The sequence below is a fragment of the Atractosteus spatula genome, chromosome 14 (genome assembly GCF_055471065.1).
Source record: "Atractosteus spatula isolate fAtrSpa1 chromosome 14, fAtrSpa1.hap1, whole genome shotgun sequence".
Lineage (NCBI taxonomy): Eukaryota > Metazoa > Chordata > Actinopteri > Semionotiformes > Lepisosteidae > Atractosteus > Atractosteus spatula.
The window spans coordinates 23079698-23100591 of record NC_142719.1 but is presented as its reverse complement, the minus strand read 5'-3'; the positions used below and the strand labels follow the sequence as shown (position 1 = coordinate 23100591).

General features: G+C 40.5%; 1 pseudogene; it reads left to right on the top strand.

Moving 5' to 3' along the window:
• Positions 1-3238: 3238 nt before the first annotated feature.
• LOC148820918 (zinc-binding protein A33-like) lies at positions 3239-10969 on the top strand (annotated as a pseudogene).
• The last annotated feature ends 9925 nt before the right edge of the window (positions 10970-20894 follow it).

Sequence of the window (20894 nt, the reverse complement as noted above, 5' to 3'; positions counted from 1 at the left end):
AAGAAAAACTGTGAGCCATTTGTTTAAAAACATATGATTAACAAATTCATTAATTCATCTCTTGAACTGAAATGCAGATTTAATTAGTACACAGCAACCTCAACAGCAGTGCCTAGTTGTATAAAGATTTTTATTTTACAGTTAATCTTTATTAATGAAAATTGGTACTGAAGCAATTTCATGTTAACTAAAGCCTCATCTTCAATATTTTTTCAAACACACTTTAAAAGCAGTGTGCTACCCCCTAGAGGAAACTATAGGTATGATCATCAGGCATGTCCAACAAGAAATGTAAATGCCCACATAGAGTACACCTTTATTTCTTCAGATAATACAAGAGATCATATATTTGTTCTACATAACAAATTAACTTAAATTCATATCCGTTTAAAAGTAGAAACCAGCCAAAAAGACAGACATTAAAGCAAAGTAAAATTACATTTACTATACCTAATGTAGGTATTTTTACTGTACGTACATACACTGTAGGTATAAAAACAGTATATCCCACCTGTTTACCATAAATCATTATAAACTATGAACTCGGTGACAAAATTGCAGCAAGATCTTCAGTCCTGGAAGAGGAGCTCTCCTGTTCTGTGTGCTGTGACATCTTCAAGAATCCTGTTCTCCTGATATGTAGCCACAACATCTGTAAATTCTGTCTGCAGCAATATTGGGAGCAGATGGACCCTCAGGGCTGTCCAGTTTGTAGGAGAAGACCCTCAGTGAATAGTCTCCACTCAGCCTGGCTTTAAAGCATCTCATTGACTTTTTTAGGCTGGAGCCTATACCACCAAGGAATAAGACGGATACACTCTGAATGGAATATCAGTCGATTGAAGGGCACACAAATACATACACTCACAACAGGGCCAGTTTTTCCAAAAGCCACTTAACCTGCCGGTGTGCTTTTGGACATAGTCATATTGGGACAAAAGAAAAAAAAATGTTTCTTCGCTGTGATCCAATTCCCAAGTCCCATATCTTAATCCAAAACACTAAACTCTGCTATACCATGTTACGCCATGCCCCCGAAAGACTCGTCATTCCACTGTGCATTCCAGCACGGTTCCCAATCAGCCAATTTACCCCAGCCTATTCAATGCTGCTTCAGACTCCTCCCTGTGCTCAGTATTAGGGTTTTTCCTGGTTAGAGCTACTTCCATTTTCGCTACAACTTGCTACTTGGTTTTTGGCTTCCTGACCCTGGTTTATTCTCTGACTACGTCTCCTGGTTTTTGTTTTGGTACTTAGGTTATCGTTCTGGTTTTTACTCTCGGCTTCCTCATGGCTTACAGCACCACTTCTGGTTTTGTACTTTTGCACCGGCTTGTGTACCTACACAAGGCTTTCGGACCTCAGATTGTTATATCGAATACGCCTCTGGAGATCATTCTGGTTTTCTGCTTAGGGTCCTCACTACTATTTCGTAATACACAGTTGCACAGTTCTGGTGAAAAAAGTAATAAATGAAAATCAAAATTGGACTGAAAAACAAATATTCATTTATTTTCTTACCTCTTTATCCAATTTAGGGTTATGGCAGAGCCAGAGTTTATCTTGGTAAGGCAACATACACCCTGGATGAGAAGCCAGTCTATCTCAGGGCAGACAGACACAAACATAGATACACACACATTCATATGAGGGTCATTTTTCCCAGAAGTTTATTCATCAGCCAGTTTGTCTTTATTCTATGGGAAGAAACTAGAGCACCCAGAGGAAAGCTGTTCAGTCTCAGGGAGAACATACAAACTCCACACAGAAAGAATACCAGAATTGAATTGAGGAATCAGGAATTGAACCAAGGGCCCCAGTGCTATGAGGCAACAATGCTTACACTAATATTTTCCTCTGTGTCTCTGTGCCACCCAGAAAAACATTAATAACACAATAACGCAACTGCACAATTGGTACCACTGAAAACATTAAATAATAACACATAGATCAGAATCCTTGGATTTGGAAAAGTGTTTTATAAATAATTTGTCTTCTTCTTATACAGTATATGTTTATGCTACAGTATGTTCTAAGACTGCTGTAGTTTGTAACAGTTAACTACAGTATGAAGTTAATTAAACAGAGTAAATAATCAGTAAACCTCTTTGATCATACAGTATGAGTTGGTTACCTGTGTCTTAGGCCACTTACAGCTACAGTAGGTAAATACTCAGCCATATTCATTATTCTGGATTTTCTGAGTAAGGCCTTGAATAGTGAAATACAATGTGGAATACAATGTGAAATGCAAGCTGCAAACTGTTTTTGCTGATAACAGTATCATGCTGTAAATCTTAGGTTTACTTACTGTAGTTAATATGTGTTAAAAAAGTGCAATAATTTAGTTAAGGAAAATCTCTATTAAATCAACACTAAACTCTTATTTTCATTTAGTTTTCATTTAGACTCTTCTTTTTAAGCTTTTAGTTCTGTTTCTTTAGGTGTATATCTAATTTAGCTCAGACTGATCAGTTTGTATTTATTTTGCTCAGTTTCACACCTCATTTTTATTAATAATAGTAATAGATTTGCAATTTCCAAATCAGTGGGTAATTTAGAGTCAAAATAACAAAGTATTCTTGTACTGTTCTAGATTTTAGATTTAATGGCAAAACAAGATAATTCATTAGAGATATATGTTATTTGACAGAGGTTTTATTTTTTTTTAATTTGCAGAATGTAAAGTATGTAATTTTAATGTTCATATGATATGGATTTCAGTTTTCGTAATGAAAGGCTGTGGGTACAAAAACTGTGATGCGTGCTAGGATTATCTATCGTGCAACTTTCCTGCATTCGTTTTTATGGCATTTAAATAAAAAAGTTTGTTTTCACCTTAAAACATTTTTCTTCCTGAATACAAAAATGATGTACAGTAGTATTCCTCCATTTAGCAGCACATTAAAAACAGAATGTTTACACATTCTGATTACGTGTGCTGAAGAAAACATCTGTCTTCCAGCACAAACCACTAACATAGATAGAAGAGACAGACACATTCTATAAAAGTTATATTTATAAAAGCTGAACACCCTGTCTCTCAACTTAATCATTTTTGCACCTCAGAATCAAGAAGATAGTTATAATATTAAAATAATATAAAATAATATATACATGTATTAATCATATTTCTTCTGTACTGAATACCATATGAGTGAATGTCAAAGTGCAAACAAATCTCAGAGTGATCACATGTTATTATTGAGGACTAAACAGGCAGTGATTCTGCAAGAATATGGCAACAAGATCATCTGTCCTGGAAGAAGAGCTCTCCTATCCTGTGTGCTGTGAAATCTTCAAGGGTTCTCCTGTTCTCCTGACATGTAGCCACAGTTTCTGTAAAATCTGTCTGGAGCAGCACTGGGAACAGAGGGGATCTCAGGAATGTCCAATCTGCAGGAGATGATCTCCAAGACATCTGCCTCCCCTTAACCTGGCTCTAAAGAATCTATGTGAGGCCTTCTTATAGGAGAGGAGTCGGAGACATGCTGCAAGATCTGAAGTGTTCTGCAGAAACTTAGTGAGAAACTTAAAGTCTTCTGTTTGGATGATGAGGAGCTTATCTGTGTTGTTAGTCAGACTTCAAGAAAACATAAAGCACATGAGCTCTGCTTAATAGAGGAAGCTATACTGGAATGTAAGGTGAGAAACATTTGTGTATGTAAATATAAGAATCATTACATTCCACATAAAATTTTACATAACATGTAAACATCATTACATGTGTAAACACATTTTGGTTTATACAGTATTTTATGAGAGCATTCTACATCATGATTTTATTTTTGGTAATTGATGACAGCACACAACGTTTCAGCCATGGAGTTTTGGCTCCATGGTCAAAACGTTGTGTTTTCTTTCTTCTCTTTTCAGCATGGAATAAACCTATTACTTGTTCCTTTGCAGCCTATGCTGCAACTACCCACCCGAACTATTAAAATAGTAAATGAGTTAGACAACATTACTGCAGGGTGTTCAGATACAGTACATAAAAGCTGGCATGAAGTTAATACCAACCAAGTTTGTACCAGCCAATAAATAAACATCAGTAAACTTAGTAAATTAAGTTAAGTTTAATCCATTATGAGAAAGCCACTTATTTCCGGTATTGGTAAGATGGAGTATATTCTAAAAGCACAGGGGAAATCAGGGATGTACACTTGGTATTATCATTAAAATGTAAAGATACCAGTGCTAGGAAGGTAACTAAATGTATAATGTAGGGAAAAGAGTAAATTTACCTTGGCAAAGTCCCATTTAGGTATTAATTAATTTTAGAGATTTCTTAATGAAGTTAGTGGATTGTTTTGTTTTTAATTCAGGGCTTGAGGAGGCAATTTTTTATCAGCTTTTATTCTGAGATACTCATACTGTACTTTAGTTTTCACTAATTACTTTCAAAATAATCTCAACCAATTTTTACCTACTAAAAGTATTTCAGAAACTGGTTCAGCTACTTTGGCTTTGGGCTTCATCAAGCAATGGAGAGCTTGATGAAACTGGAATGAATTCATTGAGTGCTGATATGAAACAGTACAGCTGGAATCACACTGGAATCACATGAATCTTCAGGACAACATCCCCCTAAGTGGTCTGATTATCAGGACTAATATACAGTAACAAATGAGGTGCTGGTTTAATTGCAGTACTGAATTGGAGGGGCCACATTTTGAGAAGCCCCAATTGTCATGGGAGCATTTTTTGACTCCCATGAAATGCGTAGTTTAAGACCCAATGCGTGACGGTATAATCCAGAAGAGTCTGGAGCAGGACATCAGGGAAGACACAGCAAGGTATGGTCGGGATGACAGACAGGAGATGGTGACTTGAGTGATCCAGTTCTTGGGGGGCATGGAGCAGGCTAACGTGTCCAAGAAAGTCCAGAAGGGAACATTGGGGTACGGCCCGTAATCCAAAAGCTGGGTGGTTCATCCAAGACAAAGTCAGTTAACACAGGGAACGGGAACATGGAACATGGAAGATTAAAATCAAAATGAGGCAAGGCGCTCCAAGCCCTGGACTCAGAGGTCGGGACGCTGTGGTGAAGCCTATGCCCTCGGGCCACCACTGTGCTGGTGGTAGGTGGGCTTCTGGGCATCCGTCTTCCAAAGCTGAGTCCAGAACTACGGAGACGCCAGGCTTAAATAGGGAAACAGGGATAGGAAACAGCTGGGACAAATAAAGCTGGGAACACAACAAAAAATGTAGGAGTGCCCTCTAGAGGAGGAATGAATACCATGACACTAATGTTGATTATTTAGTCAAAAGGAAATGTATTTTCTGTGTTGTTCCAGGGGGAGCTCAACACTGCACCGGAGTCCCTAAAAAAGATGCTTGAAGCCTTTTATCAAGTCAAACAGACATGTAATCAAACTTTAGAGCACATGAAGGTGATCTTCCTTTGAATATATTTCAGAACTGCAAATTCAAATATTCCAATTGTCCTATTATAACAGCTATAGCAGAAGTAAAATAAAAAACAGCTTTTGATCATTCAGCATCCAAAAATAATTCATTTAATTCAAAAGAATGGAACCTAGGGCATCTGTTTATTTTACATTTGTGCCTGTTTGTGTTACTGAAAGAAAAGTTTGAGCTGCTTTCATTCCCAAGACATACTGTAGCGCCTTCTTTTTTCAGGCCAACACAAATGTTGCACAAACAAATGTGGTGGGTTTCATTGTTTGTAGGTGGGGCATCTTAATGGAGCTCCCTTAAAATAAATTGTATTGGCAAGTGTGTTTAATGTTGTTCCTAGAGCTGCGAGAATAAAACACTTATTAAAATGTAATTTATAAGGAAACTGTCGTATTATGTGCATTAATGCTAAAGGGTAAATTATACTAATACTGTTCTCCTAGGAAGGAGAATACCACACACATAAACAGTCCATATCTTATGATTTTCACAATAATCACAATTTTCCATTCTAGTCTCAGGCCCAGCAGACTGAGAGACAGATAAAGGAGGAGTTTGAGAAACTTCACCAGTTTCTACAAGGTGGAGAGGCAGCAAAGATATCTGCACTGAGGGACGAAGAGGAGCAGAAGTGTCAGATGTTGAAGGTGAAGATTGTGAGCCTTACAAAAGAGATGACATCTCTTTCAGAGACAATCATAGCCATAGAACAGGAGATGGGAGCTGAAGACATTTCATTCCTGCAGGTAGAAATGAGTCTTTGTGACAACAGTCATCTGAAAACAGACCTACTTTAATGAATAGTCACATTGTTTGAATGATTACATGAGTTTGAAACTCCTAATTTAAATGCAGAAAAAAATCAGTCAAATGTTCTGAGCCATCTGGGCTATAACCCTTTGGATGAAGGAGTGTCTCTTTTCCCAGTTGTAAATGCCTGTCCTTTGAGGATTTTGAATATTCCTATGAGGTACCCTCATAGTCTTCTCTTTTCAATATAAAAGGTTTCAGTTTCTTCATTTATTTAGTGCAGGTTATTACTCCAGATTGCATCTGGTTGCTGCCCTGAAATGGACTGGCATCCCACTGTGGGTGTACACTGCCTTGCATCGAGATACCCTGTGATATTTCACCTTGCACCAGCTCTTTTCTTTTCTATAATGCAGTGAAAGAATGTGGTCTTTGAAATGAGACCTTCCTAGTGCATTAATGTTCAATTTTCTTAACCTTTGTCTCAGCCTTTTTTATGTATGGTGTAATGCGACCCGAGGCAGAAACACCAAGGAGCAGGGCTTCTCCCTGACAAGCATGCATCTTTAAGAGACTACAGCTATAGGGGATTAATAATTGGTTGAGTTACAGCAATATGCGTCATTACAAAAACAGACTGCTTACTTCCCTGAAAAGTAGTTCACGAGGCATGTGGAGGGTGATGCAGTACATCTGGCTGAAAGAGAGCTCTGTGTTAATATTTGTGTGTTAATGTGTCCATTCGATGTATACAGTGCCTCGTCAGTGGCCTGGCTAAAACTGAAAAAGAGCAGGTAGGTGTTTGCAGGTGTGCAGCTGTGAAGCTTTCAATCGAGTAAGTCTGTGCAGTGAGGTGTGCTAGTGAAACTGTGCTGTCTGAGCTGCAAGGCTTCTCGGCTGTCTGTCTGTTGTCTGCACTATGCAGGACTTGATAGGGAGTTACTCTTCCTCAGGTAATTAGTGTGAAGTAGGAATGCAGTGGTAGTAGAAGCCTCGGTAGTGTAAGAGGTGGCTGTTCATGTCCTCTTGCCCAGAGTCTAAACATTCTTTATCCTCAATGCTAATATTATGAAATCCAAAACTTTATCATTCTATTACCTGAAGTGTATTGTTTACTTCTTCTTTATGGAATACCTAACTGAAATATTTTTAGTACATCAGCTTATCGCTTTTATTGTCCTATAGTTTCCCATTGCTTGGAAGGTCACTTTGTCACCAGAAATTCAAGACTCTAATACAATAACAAAACACAATGCCTACAAGATATTTGAGGGAAAAATAGTAACTGATAACATTGTTGTTTTTCAGAACAACAGTTTTTCCTGTCTTCCTCTTTTCTACTGTTCTATGTTCAAACCCACAGCAGCACTGACTCCTGGATATTATTGCAGAGCCTAGTGCACACTGCAGGATCCAGAGGGGGTTTCAGGAGCACTGATAGATGTTGCCAAGCACCTGGGCTCTCTGAAGTACAGAGTCTGGGAGAAGATGCTGGGGATTGATCAGTACAGTGAGTACTGGGGGACAGGGATTGTGAGGGTAGTGTAAGGATACACTAATGAGATAGATAGATACTTTATTGATCCCTTGAGGGAAATTGCAGTGCAACAGCAGCTTTACACAGACAACACAGCCACAGTGTAACGAATGATACAATAATAATAATAGTACAATACATACAATACATACAATACAATCAGTACAGTGAGGGGTGCACTAAAAGAGTTACTCACAGTCCGGACACACAAAGAACAAACTAGAACAGAACAGTACGCAGAAAAATCATATCACACATATGAATATAAATATAGATGTAAATATAGATATAGATATAAATATAAATGTATTGCATGGGTCCCTGGCATATATTATACAAAAAATAGTTGTAAACGGGAAAAGAAAAGAAAGAGAACAGATGTAGCAGTAGATGTGTAGATGCGTTCAGTCCAGAAACAGGTCACTGTCAATGTTGCCTCTGCCCAGACGCAAGGTGGATGCATTGTACAGTCTTATGGCAGAAGGCAAGAATGACCTCCTGTAGCACTCCCTGTCGCACCGTGGATGAATCAGTCTATTGCTGAACGTGCTCTTCATTTCTACAAGCCTGTCATAGAGGGGATGGGAGATGTTGTCCATGATGGCCTCTAGTTTGGACACCATTCTCCTCTGAGCCACTACCTCCAAGGGGTCCAGGTCATACTCAATGACAGAGCTTGCTCTCCTGATGAGCTTGTTCAGCCTTTTAGAATCCACTGCTCTAATCCCAGGGCCCCAGCATAGCACTGCATAGAAAATGGTGCTCGCTACCACCAACTGATAGAACATATGTAGCATCTTACTACATACATTGAAGGACCTGAGCCTCCTCAAGAAGTAAAGTCGGCTCTGTCCCTTCTTATAGATGGCCTCGATGTTCTTAGACCATTCCAGTCTATCGTCGATGTGCACTCCCAGGTACTTGTACGAGTCCACCATCTCCACGCCACTCCCATGGATGTAGACAGGAGTAGGATGACCTTTTTCCTCCTGAAATCTACCATCAGTTTCTTTGTCTTTGTTACATTCAGTTCCAAGTGGTTCACCCCACACCACTCCACAAAGCTGCTGACCAGTCTTCTGTACTCCTCCTCCTGCTCACCCTTGATACATCCCAGAATTGCAGAGTCATCTGAGAACTTCTGCAGGTGGCATGACTTTGAGTTGTACTTAAAGTCCGAAGTATAGAGGGTGAAGAAGAATGGAGAAAGAACTGTCCCTTGAGGTGCCCCTGTGTTACTCACTACCTGTTCAGACACACAGTTCTGAAGTCTCACAGACTGTGGTCTGCCTGTCAGGTAGTCAGTGATCCACGAGGTCATGGAGGCATCGACTTGCATCTCCTCCAGCTTCCTCCTTAGAAGTAAGGGCTGGATGGTATTGAAGGCACTGGAGAAGTCGAAAAACATGACCCTTACAGTGTTGCCAGCCCTGTCCAGGTGTGAGTAGGCCCTTTGCAGCATGTAGATGATCGTATCCTCCACACCAACACTGGGCTGGTAGGCGAACTGTAGGGTGTCTAGTGATGAGCTGACCAGGGGTCTCAGGTGGGATAAGACCAGCCTCTCCAGTGTCTTCATGACGTTAGAAGTCAGTGCAACTGGTCTGTAGTCATTGAGGACAGAGGGGCGCCCTTTCTTTGGTACCGGGACCAGGCATGATGTCTTCCAGAGCACCAGGGCTGTCTCCAAGCGCAGGCTCAGGTTGAACAGTCGCTGGAGCACTCTGCTCAGCTGATCAGCACAGGCCCTCAGAACTCTGGGACAGATGTTATCTGGTCCTGTGGCCTTACCCTGGTGCAGCCTCTTCAGCTCCTTCTTCACCTGGTCAGCCGTGATGGTCAGCCTGGCCTGGGGGATGGTGCTCATAGCGCTTTCAGTGCTGCAGGTGTTAATGGCAGAAGTGTTGGAGAGTGGCAGCTGTGGGGGGTGGGTGGGTGAGTAGCTGTCGGGGGTTGTAGCTGTAGGCGGCCATGGTTGTGGGGGGATGGAGGAGGTATGGATCCGGTGCAGCCGCAGGAGTAGCCGGTAGTCACGGCAACAAACAATCCGAATCGAGAAGTGAGATCGTGGTCAATGAGAGGAAGGTAGGTTGAAATCCAGGACAGACACAGGTGGCAAACAATCCGAATCGAGAGGCGAGGTACGAAGTCAAAAGGCAAAAGGGGTAGTCCAAAATCCAGAGTGACACAAGGTTTAGGAATCGCCAGGTAGAGCTCTCAGGGAGTTAACTCAATACAGAGCAGCTGGAAGCAGGTTAGGATGGTTTAAATAGTGCTGCTCGCCACACTGTAGAGCATATGCTGATGGATTAACACGTGCGGCGGCGCTTCTTATTATTATTAACCTGCTGCTGGTACTGGTTAGCTTTTTTGTGAGATGATCTCCGCTGGCTGGTGGTTGTGACAGGTAGGGTTGGGGATTTACAGGTTTTCACAGTACAGGGGGGAACATTTTGAATTGTGGCACCAATCAGATAAAAGCTATAAGTGTGATTGACTCTTGAGTAAAGTGACTGATCTCTAGTTTGGTCTACAAGGTGTCACTACAAGGCCACTTTATTAGTATTTATTTTGTTCCTTACTTTTAATATGGCACTATTTTTATTACTTATGCATTTATTATTAAGAGCAATATTATATTTACAGTATGAATTTTCAAGAGCTTTATGTTACTGTACTTTAATTGCATGAAATAATAACAATAATTAAATATCATTGATCAAGTGAGTCTTTTTTTAGATTTTTTTTCTTTTTCAATGACCTTCTGTGATTCTGGTCCCCAACACAGCAGCCCCTGACCTCGTACTATCTGAAGACCTGACGAGTGTGAGACACAGTGATGAAAGACAGCAGCTTCCTGACAGCGCAGAGAGGTTTGACTATTGTTTCTGTGTGCTGGGATCTGAGGGATTCACCTCAGGGAGACACTGCTGGAATGTTGAGGTAGGAGACAGCACTTACTGGATCTTGGGTGCAGTCAATTAGTCCATCAACAGGAAAGAATCAATCACTGGGGCTCCAGAAGGAGGAATTGGGTCTCTAAGACTGTGGAGAAGTGTTTACAGTGCACTGAGTTCATCAGAGAAATTACTGACACTGAAGAGGAAACACCAGAAGATCAGAGTGCAGCTGGACTATGGCACAGGGGAGTTATCATTCTTTGGCCTCTGTAATGGGACTTCCATCTACACTTTTACTGAGAAGGTGTTTCCACTCTTCTGTCCAGGCACTATTTCTCCTCCTCTCAGATCTGCCCAGTGAAGGTGTCTGTGACATTTGATAATAACACAGTGTGTTGAGGGTGAAGATCAGGGCAGTGCTGATGTTTATTACATGTGATGGTTACTACAGCTGTCTTATGCACATACCTGTAACTATACACATAAAAGAATGAAAACAAGTGAAAACTGTTTGAACCCTTGTTTCATATGGTAAAGCAGTCTTATGTTTACCATTTATTGGTAGAATTCCATTGATTATAAGCTACTATAACATATGTTGTACTGCTGTCTCTGCTGGAAATACCCAGTTATTGGATTTTCTAAATAAATTAACATTGATAAATTATACACAAGAAGAAATAGCACTGTTGCCTCACAGCTGTTCGGTCATGTGTTCAGATTCAGTCTGGGACACCTTTTAATGGTAAATGTATTTTATATTTACATGCAGATTATTCATTATAGCTACAATGGGAGAGAATGTAGAGTTTGTTTTGCCTTTCAAAGCAGAAAAGGGGAAATTGGATCCTGCTTGACTTTTTTTGCTGTTATTTCCTAGCATATTGGAATAATTTAGTTCAAAAACTAAATATAAAGTTAAACGCTGCTCTTCTTGTGAACTCCAGACCCTGCGTGTCTCCCACAGTCTATTCACCTGAAATAAATACTGACTTGTTTTTTTTACACCTTCACGTACACATTTACTGAGAAAGTGTCTCCAAAAGATTTCTGTCATGATTAATGGACATTGGTAAATTGTCCCGTTTGTGTATGTGTGCACCTTGGTGTGATGGGCTGGCCAGGGTGTATTTTGTGGAAGTTAAGCTCAAACCATGTATTGAACTGAACAGTTTATGAAAATAAAAAGTTACATGTCAGTTATCCCTAATAGCTAATATATTGTGATTAAATATGATACAAGAGGAAAACTCCCCCATTTGGTGTGGTACTGGTAAAAGGCTATTAACTGCCAAGCTACTGTACAGTACATGGCAACGTAATTACAGTATATATTTTAAACTACAGCATAATTCATTTTTGATGTACAGTATTACAAAAATCTGAAAGTCATCAACTTAAAATATCATAACTCATTATACTTATGTTAACAGCCAATATCATTAATATGTTACTTTGTATATATTGTAAACTTGGGAATTTTGTAATTGTAAAGGCAAAACGTTTGTTGGGAATAGTTGTTGGTCATATGTTGCCAGCAATGGAAGTGTGCTAACTGTAGCCTGTGTTTGAGGATCACTCTGAATCTTAAACTCTGATTGATGCAACAAAATATGTATCACAGTATAATCCAAAATTCAAGTAACTTAAATGTAATAATTAATCTGCATTTACATAAAGAACATTTAGAACAGCTATTAACCAGAACAGACTCATTTAATTTTTTATTTTGTTTCTGTAATAGGCAATAAGGACATTAAAACTAAAACAAACCAAAGAAATAGTCACAGTTTTAGCATGTGGTGCTTATTAATAAGACAGAATTAAGTGTTGCTGTGCTTTCTTAAATGAGGCTCCATCTCTCTTCCTGATCTCTGTGGTGCAGCCACAGAGAAGCTATTCATGTAGTTCTGATTTAAAGTGTTTTCTCTCAGATAAGTGTCAGGAGTCCGGTAGATAGTTCTCTGAGAATCCTGTGCGTAGCCGAGAACTCTGCAGGAAGCAGAGGCAAACAATCCAAATCGTAATCCAAAGACGAGATCAAAAAGGTAAAAAGTCAAGTAAAAAAAACTGGAAAGTCAACAAGGAAAGAACGCGGTGTAGAAAACACCAGGAGGCTTCTCAATAGTGAGCAGGGTAGGGTGTGTGAAGGAGCGTTAAATACTGAAGGGAGAGGAACGTGGTTGGATAATTGGTTAAGGAGTGAGAATCTGTGGAATCCGGTGCCTGTGAGAATGTGATGGGTTCAGTTAGGAATGAGAGCGTGAAACAGTGGGTTTGGGAATGTAGCGGGGTTTGCGAGGGCGAGTGCGGGATGTGACAATAAGGAGCAGCTCCCAAATGGGGATGCGCCCACCCATGCCTGGCTATCATGATCAATGGCCATTCCTGGTGCCTATCTGTCTGTGGGATTCTTGGGACCTTCTGGATTGCGGTCCTAGATGTCAGAGGTCATTGTTACTCATTTCTCCCCTTGACTAACCAATCAGAAACCTGCAGGGCATGGTAACCCCACGTGGGTCTGAAATGCCCACTAAACTTTTGACCAATCATCACCTGTCTTGATTCTGGTTTAAAGACACTGCACAGCTCAGAAACTTTGCTTCTCTGGCCAATTCTCACACCCTGAGACAGCCACTTTGTTTCAGCGAAGTGTCGGCCCTTCCTATACATAAATTGCTAGCCAACGCCAACGTGGACACTTCACTTGATCACCAAACTATACGCTTGGACTCTTGTCAACAATCTGAATAAGTTTTTATTCAGCAGCAGCTCTACACCGGAAGCAAACCAAGTTTCTTTCCCCTAAAGAGTGACTTGCTCGGATGCGCGGTCACCCTCTATGCATACTGTACTTTCTACTAGTCAGCCGGACTACTAGTAGGTCCCTGAGAGAGACACTGTCGGGCACATTGCCACAGCAGAAATCACTCCTCCTAATTCATCCGACTCTGAGCTGCATCCCGACTGGTTGACCGGAAGCCAGAGAACGCCGGGACAGTGCCTATTGAATGCCACAGCGATTGGATGTAGCCGCTAGCTGGTCTTTGGTGTCTTAAGTAAACCTAATGTTTTACATTGCATCTGGAGAATTCACTTTTGAGTAGATAATGTAGAATTTATTTTAATGAGACTGATTAACAATAGTATAGCCGAACAGTACACAGAAGCATATTCTTTGTTTGGATCTCTTTGTGTTTTGCATCTCTTCATTATTATATACCTTGCATTTTGATAACCCTCACAGTATGATCTGCCATCTGTATCCAGGCAGATTGTTATAAGTTTTATATGCACAATTTATGTATTAATAAATGTATCTCGTGTATTGAATCCATTTATGTGCGTCGCTGATCCATTGATTTTCTTATAGCCATAATGAATCACCTCGTGATTACTGCTACAATTAATAAATTGTCCCAGTAACTTCACAAAACTCCCACAATAACATGTGATATACATATACTGTATACACATACAGTATTTTCTGACAGGTAAATGTCTGATTATGATATACAGTATACTTTTTTATACTTTTCTGCACATTATTTTTCTGGGTTTTAGTAACTGAACGACTGTAATGGGGCAACTGTTCTGTGCTATTATTTTGAGGGAGTTGATAGGACTGGGACTTTGGAAATTTTCAAGGACCAAAATAATTGATGGTTTCAAAAGGTGTCAGTGACATTTTGGGGTGGGACCAGTCAACCCATATCTCCTTCATTTTAGATTATTTAGATTTTAATTATATAAATCATTTTAGATATATACATTATTTTAAGTATGCTGTAAAAATAGGTTGTCATTTCTATGTGGATATCTCATTGTATATTGTTATCAATTGAATTAAAGGGTTAAACAAAGGCTTATCAAATCTGTTTTCTCAATGACACCTCAGAAAGGGATTGGTGCCCCCTAGAGAAAGCTGACTTTTTGATCCTCCTGTCCAGCAGGAAGCTGAAAGGCGCATTGACACTAATAATAATTATTATTATAATCATTCCTTATACTTACATAGCGCTTTTCTGGACACTCCACTCAAAGCTCTTTACAGGTAATGGGGACTCCCCTCCACCACCACCAATGTGCAGCATCCACCTGGATGATGCAATGGCAGCCATAGTGCGCCAGAACGCTCACCACACAACAGCTATCAGTGGGGAGAAGAACAGAGTAATGAAGCCAATTTATAGATGGGGATTATTAGAAGGCCATGATGGGTAAAGGCCAATGGGAAATTGGTTACACTTACTCTTTTTTAAAATCACCATGATTTTTTTAATGACCACAGAGAGTCAGGACCTCGGTTTAACGTCTCTTCCGATGAACAGCGCCTTTTTACAGTACAGTGTTCCTGTTACTATCCTGAGGCATTAGGAGCAACATAGAATGCAGGGTGAGTGCCCCCTGCTGGCCCCACTAGCACCTAATCAGCAGAAACCTTAGTTTTTCCCAGGAGGTCTCCATCCAGGTACTGACCAGGCTTACACCTGTTTAGCTTCAGTGGGTAATTTAATACTGCGAGAGTTTAGCATTGTCATGTTATGTATTCTGTGTGCTTATACGTAACACTCTTGGAATTTACAAATGTAAACAAAAAGAAATTAAATTGGAAAAAATACATCTTCAATGTCAAATAAAAGTAATTTTACTTGCTGATAGGTAAAAGCAGTAATTAAAAATGAAAGCAAATTTGAAGCTGTGTTCAGATGCTTTTACAGATGATAAGACAGGTTGTAACATGACAGGCTGAAAAAATGACAGCAATATTTTCTGCTCTCCTGCCCTGTGCACCGTGAAATATTGGAGGATCCTGTTCTCCTGACCTGCAGCCCTAGCTTCTGTACAGCCTGTCTGGAGAAGGACTGGGAACAAAAAGGATCTCAGGAATCATTTAAGTCTAAAGTGCTTTGCAGTTTTCAGAGTGAAGAACTGTGTCACGATCCGGTTCTTTCCGGGCCCTATCCGGACGACACGATCCAGAATTGTGAAGACACAAGGGGAAAAATAGTCATGCAGGAAAGGGTCAGAATACAGGGGGGCGTGTCCAAGGTGAGCTGGTGTCCTGGAGAAGTGAGTCCGGGCGAACAAACAAAGCCAAAATCCAAACGGGGAATCCAAACGGGAGAGAAGAGTCCAAGGCCAGGAGATCCATCCAGGGATTAAAACCATGAGCCGGGTCGGGACCGGCGGGGCAGGGGATCAGGAACAGAAAAGTTAAAACCATAACAGAGCCAGAAGCAGCAGGACCCCGGGCTCTCACGATGCGGAAATCAATGAGGAACCAGGAGTAAGGTCCGTGTCTGGCTTTTAAGGGGGAGCGGGATTAGGGACCAGGTGCAGACAATGGGAAGGAACAAGGAAGGGCTGGAGCGCCCTTAAGAGGAGGGGTTAGCGATCGTGACAGTATGCCCCTCCTTTCCAGGGCGGCTCCGAAGCCCTAAACAAAAAATAAAAAGGATGGAGTCCAGGTACCAATGTGCCGTCCGCAGGGCCCGGGTGTATGTTCCTCATTCTGTCACAATCCGGTTCTTTCCGGGCCCTATGCGGACGACACGATCCAGAATTGTGAAGACACAAGGGGAAAAATAGTCATGCAGGAAAGGGTCAGGATACAGGGGGGCATGTCCAAGGTGAGCTGGTGTCCTGGAGAAGTGAGTCCGGGTGAACAAACAAAGCCAAAATCCAAACGGGGAATCCAAACGGGAGAGAAGAGTCCAAAGCCAGGAGATCTATCCAGGGATTAAAACCATGAGCCGGGTCGGGACTGGCGGGGCAGGGGATCAGGAACAGAAAAGTTAAAACCATAACGGAGCCAGACGCAGCAGGACCCCGGGCTCTCACGATGCGGAAATCAATGAGGAACCAGGAGTAAGGTCCGCGTCTGGCTTTTAAGGGGGAGCGGGAATAAGGAACAGGTGCAGACAATGGGAAGGAACAAGGAAGGGCTGGAGTGCCCTTAAGAGGAGGGGTTAGCGATCGTGACAAACTGAAACTATTCTTTTTGACAGATTAAGAACCTGCCTGTCTGGTTTTCCAGACTGTACCAAACATGAAAACTTTTTGTCCAGTGTCGGAGATTGCAGAGGATAAATAGGTCTTGGATAGGCTCCAGGTCTTCAGCGACTATATTAAATAAAGCAGTTACAAAAAATGGAAGGATGGATGAATTATCATATTTTGTTTAATCATTTCAGAAGAAAGAATTAGAATTACAATTACAATTCTAATTATTTTTGCCACACAACAATAGATGTTGGAATTTGCTTTTGGTACAGCAAGAGAACACTGTAGCGGCAATGCTTGTTAATAAGACAGAATTAAGCGTTGGTATGCTGTCCTAAAGGAGGCCCCATCTCACTCTCCATCTCTGTGGTGCAGCCACAGAGAAAGTATTCATGCAGGCTGATTTAAGATGTTTTCTTTTGATAAGGAACTAGCTCCCAGACGGGGATGCACTTAGCTAAGCCTGGCTATCATGATCAATGGTCATCCATTGGCGCCTATCAGTCTAGGGAGTGCCGAATGGACATCTGGACTGCATTCCTAAGTGTCAAGAGTAAGTGACTTATATCTCATCTTGACCAACCAATCAGGGACTGGCAGGGCATGGTAATACCACGTGGGTCTCCAATTCCCACCAAACTCTCAACCAATCAGCACACATCTAGGTCTTGGTCAAAAAGGGAGCGCAAGCTCAGATCGGGGCTCTCCTTGGCCATTTTCGTGCATCCTCAGAGTCAATCACGTGACAACTGCTGTTGTCTGCAAAAGGACTTGGACTTTGTTCTAAGCGCGAGGCCAAGGATCCCGTACGTACTCAGAATTCTACCAACGTGAATGCTCCGCTTGATCAACGGCAGCCTACAGTTGGACCCTCGTCGACAACCTGAATAGTTTATTCAGAAGCAGCGCTGGACCGGGAACGAACCAGCTTCTTCCCAGGCAAAAGAGTGACTTGTGAGGACTCGCGGTCACACTCTGTGCATAGAGACTTTCTACTAGCCAGCCGGACTGCTGGTAGATCCCTAGGAGCAACGACTGCCCTGCGCGCCGCAGTCAGATTCCTCCGCCCGTCCTACTCCGAGCTGCACCTTGACTGGTTGGCCGGTAGCCAGAGGACACCGACACAACGCCCATTGGACAACCGCTGCAACAGAGGCTGCAACAGAGCCTGTCAGCTGGTTTGGTGTTCGTGCCGGGAGATTCCAAATCCATACACAGTGGATAAGTAAACCCCATGTTCTACATTGCGTCTCGAGAATTCAATTGTACCTCAACACAAGTTGTTATCAATTTAATTCATGAGTAATATATTTACTTCCGAGTTTAGAGTAACAGTGGGTAATAACACTGATTAGCGATTTGGTAACCAAAAGATATATATTGACATATATTCTCTGTTGTGTATCTCTTTGTGTTTGCATCTCTTCGAGATTATATACCTTGCATATTGATAACCCTCACAGTAAGGTCTGCCGCTCGTATCCAGGCAGACTAGTATATCTTTGGTGCACAATTTATATTAATAAATGTATCTAGTGTATTGAACCCGTGTGTGTGCGTTGTTAGTTTTTCTGACGATTGATTTTCTAAAAGCTATAACGAACAACCTCGTGATTACTGTTACAATTAATAATTGTCTCAGTAAACCCATCAAACCACTACAACACCTATAGAGTAAACATACAACACTGACATCTTCAAAAAATACATATTGAAATGAAAATATACAGATGCAGACATTCAAAATGCGCGGGCGATACCGCATTATTTTCCGGTACACTGTACGCAGTCTACCGCAAGTTACCGGTAAATACCGCAAGTTACCGGTAAATACCTCTAGTTACCGTAAATTCTCCTATAATACGACAAGCAAAATAATAGTATCCGGAATTTCCGCAAGGTGGAGCTAATAAAGCTCAACCTCTCATGTTTGAGCTGTGGCCATCAAAGTCTTTAACGAAGATATTACTAATAGTATTAATAATGAATGACCTTGGACAAGCTGTAAGTGTAAACTCAAAGTATTGCCCTGGTCAACATTCTTTTTTTCATTGACCGTCTTTGTAAAAGTAACACCACAGCATTTCGCAATCACGCATTTGTTTCCAATCATGCAAAGTACAGTAATTTTTGAGAATCGATTCACCATGCCTTTCACATGCTCATAAAAGAGATTGATTTAGGAACATAAACATATTACCGTATGAAAACTGTACTGTATACTGTACAGTATGTATATGTATATTTAATGTCTTAACTGTGCCCGTTTAAGTATTGAATATTCATATCTAATTTTACCACTGAAGGGAAATCTTAGTAGCTGAGCATAAAAAGAATACGAGCATACTGCAACGCGTGTGAAGGCCATAAACGATATTAATTTTGGAACATAAACATACAGTATATGGCTGGTCTCGGTACTTTAAAGAAAACATACACGAAACATGGTTTCATTATGACCAGAATCGGTCTTGAGATATTTTTAACTTGATTTACAGTATTTGAGAGGTATGTCTTAACACCGATACTACAGTACGTAAATACTGCTCACGTATATGTTTCTAGGTTTATATTATGCATTTCATACGGTCAAATTACTTTTGAGCAACTAATAAGAAGCGCGAAACGGTATGCCCAGGGCGTTTTAGTTTCGTTTTGTGCTGGGACTCTGCTTTAACAATGTCGCCGTGGATTGATTAGAGATATCAAGTACATACAAGTCATTTTTTAAATGTTGTAGTTCATCTTGTAAAAATGTTACGAGTACATCATCTATCAACAATTACACAGGTTCTGTTTCCATATTGCGGATTTTGGTTACGTAATATTATTTTCTAGATTTCACGTTGTGAATATATGATTTGGACAAACAGAGCCGCAAAGAAGTACATTATGGGTTGTTGTTTTTTTTTTGCAGTTTTATCTAGAACAAGCGATGCTTAAACCTTTGTCTGATTCTTGTGAAACTATCCACACGACAGTTACCCACAGTAGGAGTTGACTTCAGTGATGTCACTGATGGGATGTTTCTAAAAATCCATCCTCTGTAAAACGTCTTCTCTAGTTGTCCTGCATATGTATTCGCTAATGAAGCTGTGTGTTCTGAGCCTGGATCCCTACATTTCTGTATGAACCAGCTTAAAAGGGGCTAAAGACAGCTTGTGTTTAAATTGAGTGTAAGGTAATTTATGCTTCTAAAGTCATGGTCAGCATTTATTATTGTACTGTGCTGTAAACTTGTTCTGTGCCTAGTCACATTATTTTATAGCGTTTTTATAGCGTTATCCAATCTGGTGGCGCTGTGTGTTAGTTTCCTGACTCCCATGTCACATGGTCTGTGATTGAATCCCATGGAACTACTGTACAGTATCACTTTATTTTTTAACAAACATTTCTTTGAAAAAATGAAACGTTTCCCTTGGTCAGAGATTAAATAAAACCTCACTCGCACCAAACAAATTTATATTTCTAAATATCACAACATGATCGAATTTAAGTCTTTTTAATAACAATGAATAGTCACCTATGCGTTATAAAATAAACATTTATATTGATTTGAATCGCGTTTTGATTTAAATCGTAAACGCGTGTTTAAATATATGTGTTTAAAGGCGATATACTGTATAAAAGCGCTGATTCTTATGGAGTGTGTTCCGCCGGGGATTCAAAAAATTTATTTTTTTTAATTGCGTATCTAAGGAAAATTGCAGTATAACTTTGTTCATGCACAAACAGTGGCATGTTACATTATAATTTGGGTGTCTCCTCCTGCCAGAAAGCTCTAAATTGCATCTTGAGTGCGGTTTTTGACTTTTTCTAAATTGCAACCCATAAGTAAAGCTGATAAAGCTTAGACTAACTGTATTCTAAAATGTATTACAACAGCACATTGGACAATGCAACGTAAATTGCAAAAATGCACTTGGAATCTGTCCAAGCCCTCCTACGAAAATTATTTAAACTGCGAAACTGATCATTCATCTCTAAATAAACTTTATTTATATAGCGTTTTAGGCGAATAGGTAATTAGATTGCTCATAAACCTAATCGCTTTTTCTACATAAACACAGCGTGATTGCTCTCTGAAAATGCTTTTCCTTTATATTTAGGCTCAGATTTCAACTATAGATCGCAGTATTATAAACTTTCTTGGAAAAATGTATTTTATGTAAACCATGTTTGCTATTAATTCATTTAGGGCTAAAATACGTTCATTGTCTTCCAATCGAGTCGAGTTGACATTAGAAGCTTGCCACTCCCGGACTGTTACACCAACGCAT